The following is a 10,890-nucleotide window of genomic DNA, read 5'->3' as shown; positions in this document are numbered from 1 at the left end:
GCATGAGATATACCGCAAGCAGGTTCTTGGTTGGTCAGTGGTTTCTCGGTCCCTGCCTTAGCAAGTTCCGCAGCAATCTCGTTTTCTTTGCTCCTGTTCGCACCAGTTGCCCAAGTGAGTTTTATGTTTGAGCTGCCGGCCAAGGTTGTAAGTTCTTTTACACAATCTAGCACACATTGTGACCTGATTGTGTCCGATCTTCCAAATGCCTTTACGTGGCTTCATCTCCGGTTAGGATGGTAATGTTATTACGTGTGTAGGCTCTTTCCTTCATTTTCCGGGCGCAATTTGTTATTGCTAGGATACTTGCTTAGAAAGCTGTCGTAGTTGTACCCATATTTAAGGTAATCCTTTTCCCAGTTCTTCCTCTTTCGACTATACCGGCGCCTGTCCGACGCTGTTTTTATGCCTTCCGTGTACCATACGAAGTCCCCTGTCATGGCTGATGGAGTCTCTCCACCATCTCCCCTCTCGTTTAAAACATATGTTCTGAAAGGTACCGAGATGCTTAGATTTTCGATTCGATCAGCTTTTGATCCCATGGGTTCGACTGTCTTCAACTTTCTGAAGATCGCACTGGCTCCCAAATCCGTCGCTTTCCTGAGGACATCGTCGCCCATACGGTCAGCGCTTCTTAGGGCCTCAGCTTCAATGGATAAATGCAACTCCTCCAGAACTTTGTTCAGCGACTGTCGATATGTGCTGGTTTTGGTTATATACCACCATATGATGGCGGAATATGTGATTATGGGTTTCACAATGGTGGCGTACATCCAGTACACCATCTTCGGTGAAATTTCCCATGTTTTTCCAAAAGTGCGTTTGCAGATCCATGAAGCCCTGATCGCCTTGTTTGTTTTCTGTTCCACATGTTCTTCAAACAACAGCTTCTTATCCAGGGTTACCCCAAGATATTTAACAGTGTCAGACATGTGTATTGCGATAATAGAAGTTTTGGATGGTCTAATTTTCAGCCCTTCCGTGTTACACCATTGTTCTGTGATGGTTGGCGCCTGCTGCATCAATGATGATACTGTGTCTCCAAACTTTCCCTGTACAATAATGGAGATATCATCCACATATTCCAGTGCGTAGAAACCCTTTCCCCTCAAGGGACGACAGGAGCCGCTCCACCACCAGGCGACAAAACTCCTCCCTGCTGGCTCCCCGGCGGAGCAATTTATTTACGCTCTAATGAGGTTTGTGCCCTCTGCACCAACTCGTAGATAGCAGATTCGCAGGATTTTCCCATTTGGTAGGCATATTGGTTGTGGTGTAGAGGACTTCTAGTAAGAACCTCTTCTCTGATATGTCTGTTGATCAGCTTTTCTAGTGTTTTGAGTAAGAAGGATGTTAGGCTGATCGGGCGACAGCATTTGACCTGGGCATACGTCGCCCCCTGGTTTTGGAATGAATACTACTTTCGTCATTCTCCATTCCATTGGTATATATGCCAGGGCCAAGCTGGCCCGGAGTATCTTGCATAAAAGGGGCACCAGTAAATCGGTTCCCTGTTGAAGCAGAACTGGCATTAAGCCATCTGTTCCCGGTGATTTAAATGGTATGAAGGAGCTCATGGCCCACTTAACTTGGCTGGTTTACGTTGCTTGAGGCAAGAGTCCAGTTCTCTTTGGGTGCACGCTATCGCGTCCTGTAGGTCACCGGTATCTCCTGTTCTCTGCCTGTTCCAGTATTGATCCAAATAAGTGAGTCTTAAGCATAAGCTCCAGAGACTCCTCTTCTGTTGTTGTATATCCTCCCTGTGGTTTTATCAGGGAGACCACTTTTGGCTGTGGTTCTTTTGAGAAAGCCTTATAGAGTCTGGCGTAGCTCGGCATATCTTCAATATCCTTGCATTCCTTCCTCCATGAAGCTTTTTTATGGCGTTGCCATATGTAGCCAATTTTGATGGGTGCTTTATAGGTTTAATGTTGCTATAATGACCTCGTCTAGTTTTGTGGCGGGCATCAATTCCACTGCACTCATTTTCTGAATATGACTTTTTGTAAAAAATTGTAAATGGTTTACTCTTTATTACTTTTATAGCACAAATTTCATTTCACTGTACATTTGCATTGTTGGTGTCTTTATAAAAGTTTTTTCCGATTGCTGCTTGCAAAGACTTTACATAAAAAAAATCGCTGTAATTCATTTTGATGCATCTATAAGCTTTCTCAGTCTTCTTAGCAAGCCTTATTATTGGAATGAGTTGCTCGAGAGTGTAGATAGGCCCACTTTTAAGGCATCGTTTTTTTTCTCTTTCGATTAAGGCGTTCATCGCATTTCCTTCGGTCTGTGTATGACCAACAACTAACAATTTGTATGTGATTTCGTCAATGGATTCAAAAGTATTTACGCAATGCAATAACAAAGAGATAATAAATTTGTTTTTGTGTTGTCCGCAATTATCAGAGTAAAAGGTATTAACTCTTTGTGTGGTGTTTTAGAAAGACATACAAACAGCTGCCAATCTCATTGGCCCCACGCTTTCCTAGGCCTTCATGCCCTGTAAAACAGTAACCTTGATTTTCAATAACATTATAGACGGTAAAGTTATAAGTAGCTACATGTCGTTTATAAAAAAGCGATGATGCCTCCACAAGGCACAGAGAGAACATGATTTTTCATAACGTGCTTGATTTAAATCTTTTCAGAATTTTGAAAATATACGCAAGTCATACACTGGTCCTTTTTTGGCTGAGAAAAGCGAACATTAAATTCTGAATCGAAAATCATCTCATACATGCTTTTTTGGCAAACGGTTTTTCTATTTTTCCGCAATGTGTTTTATACAGTCTGTACATCGATGTAATACTAAGGCTTCCACCTTTGTATTGCTTATTGGTAACAGCTCTACAATAATCCGAAGGTATTATTGGAAAAGATTTTATGTGTTTTCGAATATCCTTTTTTAGGGCATCGCTTACTTTCTTCCGACCTTTCTTGTGCGTTCTTCTCATGTCTAGCTGCAGAACCCCACTCCATCTTTTTTCTTAGTTGCAGTAATTATAAGTTTATTGCTTATGCCCACTGTTCTCATTTGTGAATTTCATCCCGCGCTTCTTCAGTAAAAAGATCTCTGCACCGTAGCCTGCAATAGGGTGTTTACACTTTTTTTTATGTTGATATATAGAACGTAGTTATGGCAAACATTACACTGATATAATTTTTTTTGCAAGAAAAATCTCCATAATAATTTTAAAGCGAATTTAATGTCAAATCAAATATTTTCGGCCAAAAACGCCGAATCCGTATCGTCGGTTGCCTATCCTGACTGTGACGTAGAAGATCATATCAACAGTGTCTCGTGTTTATTTTGTTGTTTTCGCAGCTTTGTTCTATTATTTAAGTTATTGTGATTATCATTATTTTATTGATTATTATTATTATCTTGCATAATGGAAGATAGTGACATGTATAATAAGTGGTGTTTTGTGCCAGGATGCCAGAATACCTCAATAAATGCTCCAAACCAACTCTTTCTAACCGTTCCCCATGATTATGCACGTAAAGTTTTATGGTTCAAAGCAGCTAGACGTAATTTTTCTAAATCAAAATCAATGTTTTTTGTTGCGAGGATTATTTTAATGAAATTACGAACAAAAAGCTAATAATGAGGCAGAGAGAATATGCCTTCGATCGTACTGTGTGTTCTGGACAAATTCTACCTTGTACAGTGCACAAAGAATCCTCGCGTTTCAATTCCACATATCCGATATCACCATATTGTTCTCGTTATGCCCAAAACACAAATTTAACAGTTTATTTTATTTTTAAAGCAGCCATGTATATAGGTTGGGTTAAGTTGAATAAGTGAAATTCTATATATTACTTACCTAATTTAAACCAATACAGACAGATTAGTATATTAAGGAGATAACAACTAATAATGAATTTACGGATTTTTACTTACGCTGCTGCCTTGAGACTCTTTAATTCGGCTGAATTAAAGCGTTCCTCGTTTTTTAAAAATGCGGTTGCCATAAAAATATGTACACATGGTAAATTGTTTATTGACGCTTTAAGGAATCCTTCTGAAGCCATTTTTTAGTTTAACACAAACTATAAATATATATATATATATATATAACAAAGTTGAAATTCGATCTTGAACTGTTAATACCTTCTAGAAATTTTCGAAAAAAAATTTTTCTATATTTTTCTGGTACTCCCCAAGGGGTGATAGAGGCTGGAGAGTACCAGAATCTTTTCTTCTCTTCTTAGCGACCGACCTTTCCCATTTATCAGAATTTCGTAAGCGTTTTCTAGTAAAATTAGTATCATATTCACTTTGTTGGTTAGTAACATCTTCAGCGACAGCTTCTGCATTATTCAGTTTCCGGTGTGTTAAATTCTGCACTGGATTCTAAAGAATCGCTCTAAAAAAAGTAGCTAGAAATGTTGTCAGGCGAACAAGTAGAATCGAAGGCAATATAATTTTTACTGTAAGTATCTGAAGGAGGTGCATTCTCTGCATCTTGTGCCTGTACATTTCCATACCATTGTAGCTCCAATCTCGGTTGATAATAATGTGCTCTTCTGATTCTAAGTGGGAAACATTATCTGCAATAATAATATCATTGGTTTGGTTGGTGGCATCTGTTAATTTATCGAGTCGTTATTGGTCTTGACAAAACACTTTTTAACCATAATGTTTTCTGTATCTACCCTCTCAGTCCGCTGTATATTCTGGCTCCACATTTCTTTTTATTATCGTATAGGTTCCATCTTTTGCCTATTCATTTAGAACAGTATTGTCAGTCATAATTTTTTTCCCTGCATCGGTTTGCGCTGATTTTTCCTTCAAATGGAGTTTCGTTATCTTATTATTTATTTGAAAAACCATTAATTTAAACTAAGGGCTCCGTTGCCTACTTTGTGAAAAACTGTCTTTTTTCTTGTCAAACGTAACATATATCGGGATCTTGTTTCGCCACAACGTTGTATGCAATTAAATTCATTCATTTTGAATAAACAACTATTTATAATAAGCGAAAAGCAAAAACACCAAACACACGATTCTCTCAAAAAACAGTGACAAGCAATTATTCTCAAAATTCGCTGGGAATAACATAAGACATTTTGCGATTTGTTCAGTACCATAAGGCAATAACTCAATATATTGCTCTATGGAACTGACATAATTATCCAATACATTTAAATCAAAGAGCAACATGTCTAATTGTTGCTTTGTTAAACTAGAATAATTATAAATTCGGCTTAACGCAAAAAGTAAATATCTAATTTGAAGTTGACAAGTCCAAACATATCGAGTTGTTGCTGCATGCAAAAGATTAACTACATAATTTTATTTTGGACATATTGACGTATTAAACTAAAAATGGCCAAATTTGGACTTCTTGCTGTATGGAACTGGACCATCGATATAAAGGTTATACATGAAACAGTGAATTTCATATCTAGAAATACACATTTTGCTTGTGTTAAAGTAAATGACAGGGTGGGGAGAATTTAATTTTAATGTGATAACTTGCAAACGCTAGAAGATGCATAAAACTATATTTAACTTGGGCCGAAGCTTCAATTGACGTGCACTATTAACGGTCAAAGATTGGCATCAGGTTAATCTCAGTTATAAACTAATAAAAAACCAGATAAACGCTGAAAATATTGACCTCCATGTATTTTCCAATGAGATTCCTTATGTGTATTTTCTCACAGGTTGAAAAATGCCTAACGTCTCTCAATTTTGTCGACAACCGACCCATTTCAAAACTCCTTGGAGAAGAGTTTGAATGTCAGGAATGCCAACGGAAATAAACAGAGTTTTATAAGTGTATAAGAGACTCTTGAAATATACATACGAAGAGTATTTAAACTAGTTTATTATTTATGAATGATGTGATAAAGCTACATCAAGGTCGAGTGCCATGCATTTGGTCGATTTCCGACAACTTGCAAAATCTCTATGTATTTTTTCCCACTACATTTTTTATTAGAAACATTAAGATAACTTTTGGTTAGTTTCGTTTAATTTTTCGTTGGTTTTGTTTCGTATTGGTTAACTGCTTGTTTTTTTTTCAAATCGATATTTGGATTGTACTTCATATTTTTAGGCACGTTTTGAAATTTTTTCAGTTAGTTTTGGTCAGCTTCGGTAGCTTTTAGTTAGTCTTAGCTATTAGGATGGTTTATGTCTGTTTATTTTGAACAATGCCAAGAAGCTATTGGTCCCAAAACGGGAATTTGGCTAACATTAACTTTATTTAGTTAGCGTATGGCTTACATCAAAGCAAAAATTGCACACATGAACAATACTTTACAATTACTACAATACAAATTACATGTAATATGCAGCGTGATTAAAAATTGGCGTAATTCCTTTTAAGGGGCGATGGGGCTCACTTGGACAGTAGGAAAAAAGTATTGAAAACATATTTTTCGCAAGTTTATAGAATATATTAGCAGTTAAAAATCGAATTTCAACTTTGGTATTAGGTCTAATTTTGAAAAGCTCCTATGTTTGAGAGGAAATTTTTACATCTCAAAAACATGTTATCAGCATTTTTATGTCTTCCTTATGTTATGTCGTCCTTATCTTTTACTACTTTGTTCAAACAACTTAAAAAAGTCATCTATATTTTCTTAGCAACAGGCCTGACTTCAAAGAAAGTCGACGAGTTTTCCTGTCTTGCAAAACCGCATGATTTGCATAAAAGATGCAGCTTGCCAATTTTTTACAGTAAAACACTGGGCGAAATGCGGTTTTTCTGTTTAGAGACAGTGTCGTTTAGAAATACTGACCTGAAAGTGAAGAAATCCCAGTTTCCAAGAGTCTCCAAATAAATGATTATAAACAGTCGTTTTTCAATTCGGGGAAATATTTTTGGAAAACGACCAAGATTTAATTATTAGAGTTTTGTCCATAAATCAAAGCTGCAAAAAGTTTTCCAAACATTTTTGCAAAGCGGTTAAGGAGGCGAGTGTTCCAATAAAATTTATCTTCTAATTTTTAACTTAAAATACCTGAAGAATGTCAGTATTTTTACTAAAAAATAGCGCAATTTTTGCGTAAAAAGAATTGCTGAATAGAAACTTTGTTAAAACTAGGATGACTTGAAAGTTTGAAGGTACTAAAAAAATCTTCAGAGCGATGGGGGCGGCGAATTTTCCAAATACTTTTTTGTAAACTTTTGCACGAATCGTTTGTTCCAGCTAATCTTAATTATTTTCGGTAAAAAACTGAATGAAATCATTTGGTTATTGTGCCAAATTCGAAGCTGAGAAGGGTTTTTGAAAGTTTCTTGCAAACCGATGAATAAATCGAATTTTCTAGGTAAATTAATTTTGTAATTTTTCGCAAAAAATATCCCATTATTTTCAGGAAAGTAGGAAATCATCAGAAAGTAATGGACTAAAATCCAACTCCTAAAAATTCTTCTCTCTCTACTCTTCTACAATTTTCTGATGAAAAGCCAAAGCGGCAATTGCGTTTTTTTGTCATTAACAGATAGTTACTAATTAAAGCTTTTGTCAATAATAATAATAATTTGTCAAACTGTGACTTATTTTGAAGGTCCTTTCACGAATATGAGGATATGCGATAAGTTCTCGGGAAATGCCACAGTAACATAGCAGAAGCTGAAAGAACTCACGCCAACAAAGGGCGAGGAGGGTGGTTCCAGGAAGATAGTGGACGACAATAGATGTTCGGGTTCTAGACACAGACGAATTGGAGATAATAGCAGCTGAGCCTTCCCGGAGTCTTGCATTCTGCTCTGCGTTACTGCACAACAACTAACACTTTTCCAGGCACCGAGGAATACCGAGGAAGGGATACATTCCTACTATGTATGTGAGATAACATCGGTACCAATTGAGCACGAGTTAATTAACCGAATACGGAAAACTGCTTAAAATGTGAGCCCAAACTGCCGTCAAGAGTGTTCAATAAAGTGATGGGGCACAAACGTGTTGATCTCCATCTTTTCCATTTGGATGGTCACTATGGATTCCTCCAGTGTCGACGGCTTGACGATCTCGTAATGCTTAATGGACCTTTTCACCGCGACTAACGTGCCTCCGCCCCTGATGAGCCTATCATCTCTGTGTCTCTTGTGGGTCCGGAGTGTGAACCTTTCTCCAGGCTTCAGAAGTGTTTCCTGGATTAGGCACACATCCACGTTGTATTTCTCCAGGAAGTCGTGGAGTTCAGCTTTTTTCCTGCTGACTCGATTGGCGTTCCAGGAGACGACACACAGAGATTTAGATCTGAGCAGTCTAGATATGACTGCTCATCAATGCGATCATCTGTGATTGCATCGTGGCCATGAACGTTTGCATTTGTGCTTGCATGGCCTGGATGGTTTGGGCCAGCTGTTCATGGCCGGTTTTGCTCCCTTGTTGACGTTGGGGGGCTTGTTGGGGCGGCAGGTTATTCCTTGCTGCCAAACTGTAGCTCATGTTGGTTCTTGCCTGTGGCTGTGGAGGAGGCTGGAAGTGCTCCTCCGCAGTTTGCACATTTTGCCACCTTTCCTTTCGGCATTTGGCACTCGCGGGACTCATGCGAACGGCCGCACTTTACATATTTTGCGGCCGGTGTACATTTGGACTGCCCGTGTCCAAACAGCTGACATCTGTAGAACTGTGTCAGCTGTGTTTTGGCGTGCTGAGATTCCACTCTCACACGCAGATTTCCTAGAGCACGAACTTAAAATATGGTCTTCTCGGTTTTCGGCAGTAGGACGAGTACTACCGGAATGGGCAGTCCATTTTTGCGCCATCGGACGATTGTGGTGGGGTGAAATCCGAGAGCAGTGAATTCCTCCTGGATTTTTCCCTCGGTCCAGGATTCGACTACACCCCGGATGACTACTCTCAGCTGTTTTTCCTCCTCCAGCTGATAGGTGTGATACTGGTATTTGTTGTTGTCCAGTATTCTTATCATCATCCGGTAATCATCTTCGGTTGGGGGGTGTGTCCACACTCCCTCTTTCGTGGTTATGCCACAGCCATAATTCACTTTTGAGTCCATGAGCTTTCTCGTGATCTCGTCATATTTGTTCTTTTCCCGGAGGACAATTGGCGAGATTTTTGTCCTCCTTGTTGATGTTTGTCTTTTTCAGCACCTCGTCATCAAGCTGCTGGGCATCTCTTGGCATCTCTTGCTGGCTGCTGAGTGCTGGTCCGGGTCTGCTGGGGTGGCTGGGCTGCTTTGCGCGGGTCTCTCGGCTGGGGCTTGCTCCCTATGGACAAGGCGCACTTTTTAGTTAATTTGTCCTCCTCACTGGAGGACGTGGAACCAATCCTCTTCCTCTTCCGCCGGCGATTTGGGCTTTTAAAGCCCTCTCCGTCAGAAGAGTCTGTGGACTCTCCACTATCCCCCTTGGAGGCCGCTGGGGGAGCCGCCTCCTCGGCGGATCCCTCAGCCGCCTCGCTGTCACTGGAGGAGGCTGTGCCTTCCTCCATTTCATCGTCGCTGGCTTTGCTGGTGGCCTCAGGTCTGCTGGCTGCCATCAGTGTCTCCGCGACCTGTGCGCGATCGCGCCAGAGGGCCACCTGTTCATTGGCCTTTTTAAGGGCCTCCAAAGTGGCCTCCAGTTTGGCCTCCATCGCCTCCAATCCTCTTACGAACTCGTCCGTTGTGAGCGGCGCCATGGTTTCCTCCTGAACCTGCGAAAAGTTAAGTGTCCCTTGTTTGTTAGCTGTAAATCGCGCTGAGAAGCACAATGAATGCAACTTGGCCACAAGTAAACACTGTATAGCAGAATCACTCAAGTAAACTTCTAGCACCTACACTCAACTTTGCGAGCACGATGTTAACTGTTTGAAGACTCAAGTCTCTCTGAGTACACAAAAGTTTCTGGACCTTGCTAAGGCTTTTATACTGTAAACCATGAAATCTTATTAAACAAATTGTACAATTATGGAATTAGGGGCAATGCGAATAAGCTTTTAGCAAATTATCTAAGTAATAGAAAACAGCAGGTTAGGATTGGTGATACTGTTAGTAACATAGGTATAGTTAATACGGGTGTTCCACAAGGGACAATTTTGGGGCCACTGCTCTTTATAATATATGTTAATGATTTATTAATTGAAATGTATGATAATGCAATGTCTTATGCAGATGATACTCCTATTGTGGCAAGCGATGATACCTGGGAGAAAGTTGAGGACATTATGAATCACTACCTTAACAAGGTCGTAACTTGGTTAGCCCTTAATAAGCTGTCACTAAATGTTGAGAAGACAGTATATATAACTTTTGGAATATATTGTAATAGTGTTCCGCAACATATAAAAATTCAAATCAATGGGGAAGGTTTGAATAGAGTAGAATCGTGGAAATACTTTAATAAATAATAATTTTCGACCATAATTTAAGGTGGAGTAAACATATAGAATACATAATAAAAAATATTAAATATCTAACCTACATATTGTGTAAATTGTCTCAATACTTGCAAACTGATGCACTGAGATTGTTGTACTATGCATTTTTTCATAGCGTTATAACCTATGGTAATATTGCTTGGGGGGGTAGGTGCATATCATAAAAACCTAGCGCTATTACAAAAACGGCAGAATAAAATACTGAAAATAATTAATAAGAATACGTTTATGAAGGAAAATCCTTTAACACTAGGACAATTTTTTTCTTATGAATGCCGTATCCACCACTATAAGGACCTGTTGATATTGTTTAAAGATTCGAAAAGTAGAACACGTAATAAATCAATCCAGCTTACTAAGTCTCACAAAGTAGTCAGTGAAAAGAATAATTATTGCAAAGCGGTAAAAGTGTTTAATAATTCAAGTAATGATCTAAAAAAATTAGAAGTAATCAATAAATCTATTAAAAGGAGACTGAAAAGCTGGATTAGATTAAATGTATCAGGGTAAACGTTTCTTTTATTTAGTGTAATT

Source organism: Dendroctonus ponderosae, unplaced genomic scaffold (assembly GCF_020466585.1).
Source record: "Dendroctonus ponderosae isolate FM_Combo_2020 unplaced genomic scaffold, Dpon_F_20191213v2 Dpon_F_20191213_1, whole genome shotgun sequence".
NCBI classification, from domain to species: Eukaryota; Metazoa; Arthropoda; class Insecta; order Coleoptera; family Curculionidae; genus Dendroctonus; species Dendroctonus ponderosae.
Note: the sequence above shows the minus strand (reverse complement) of the source record.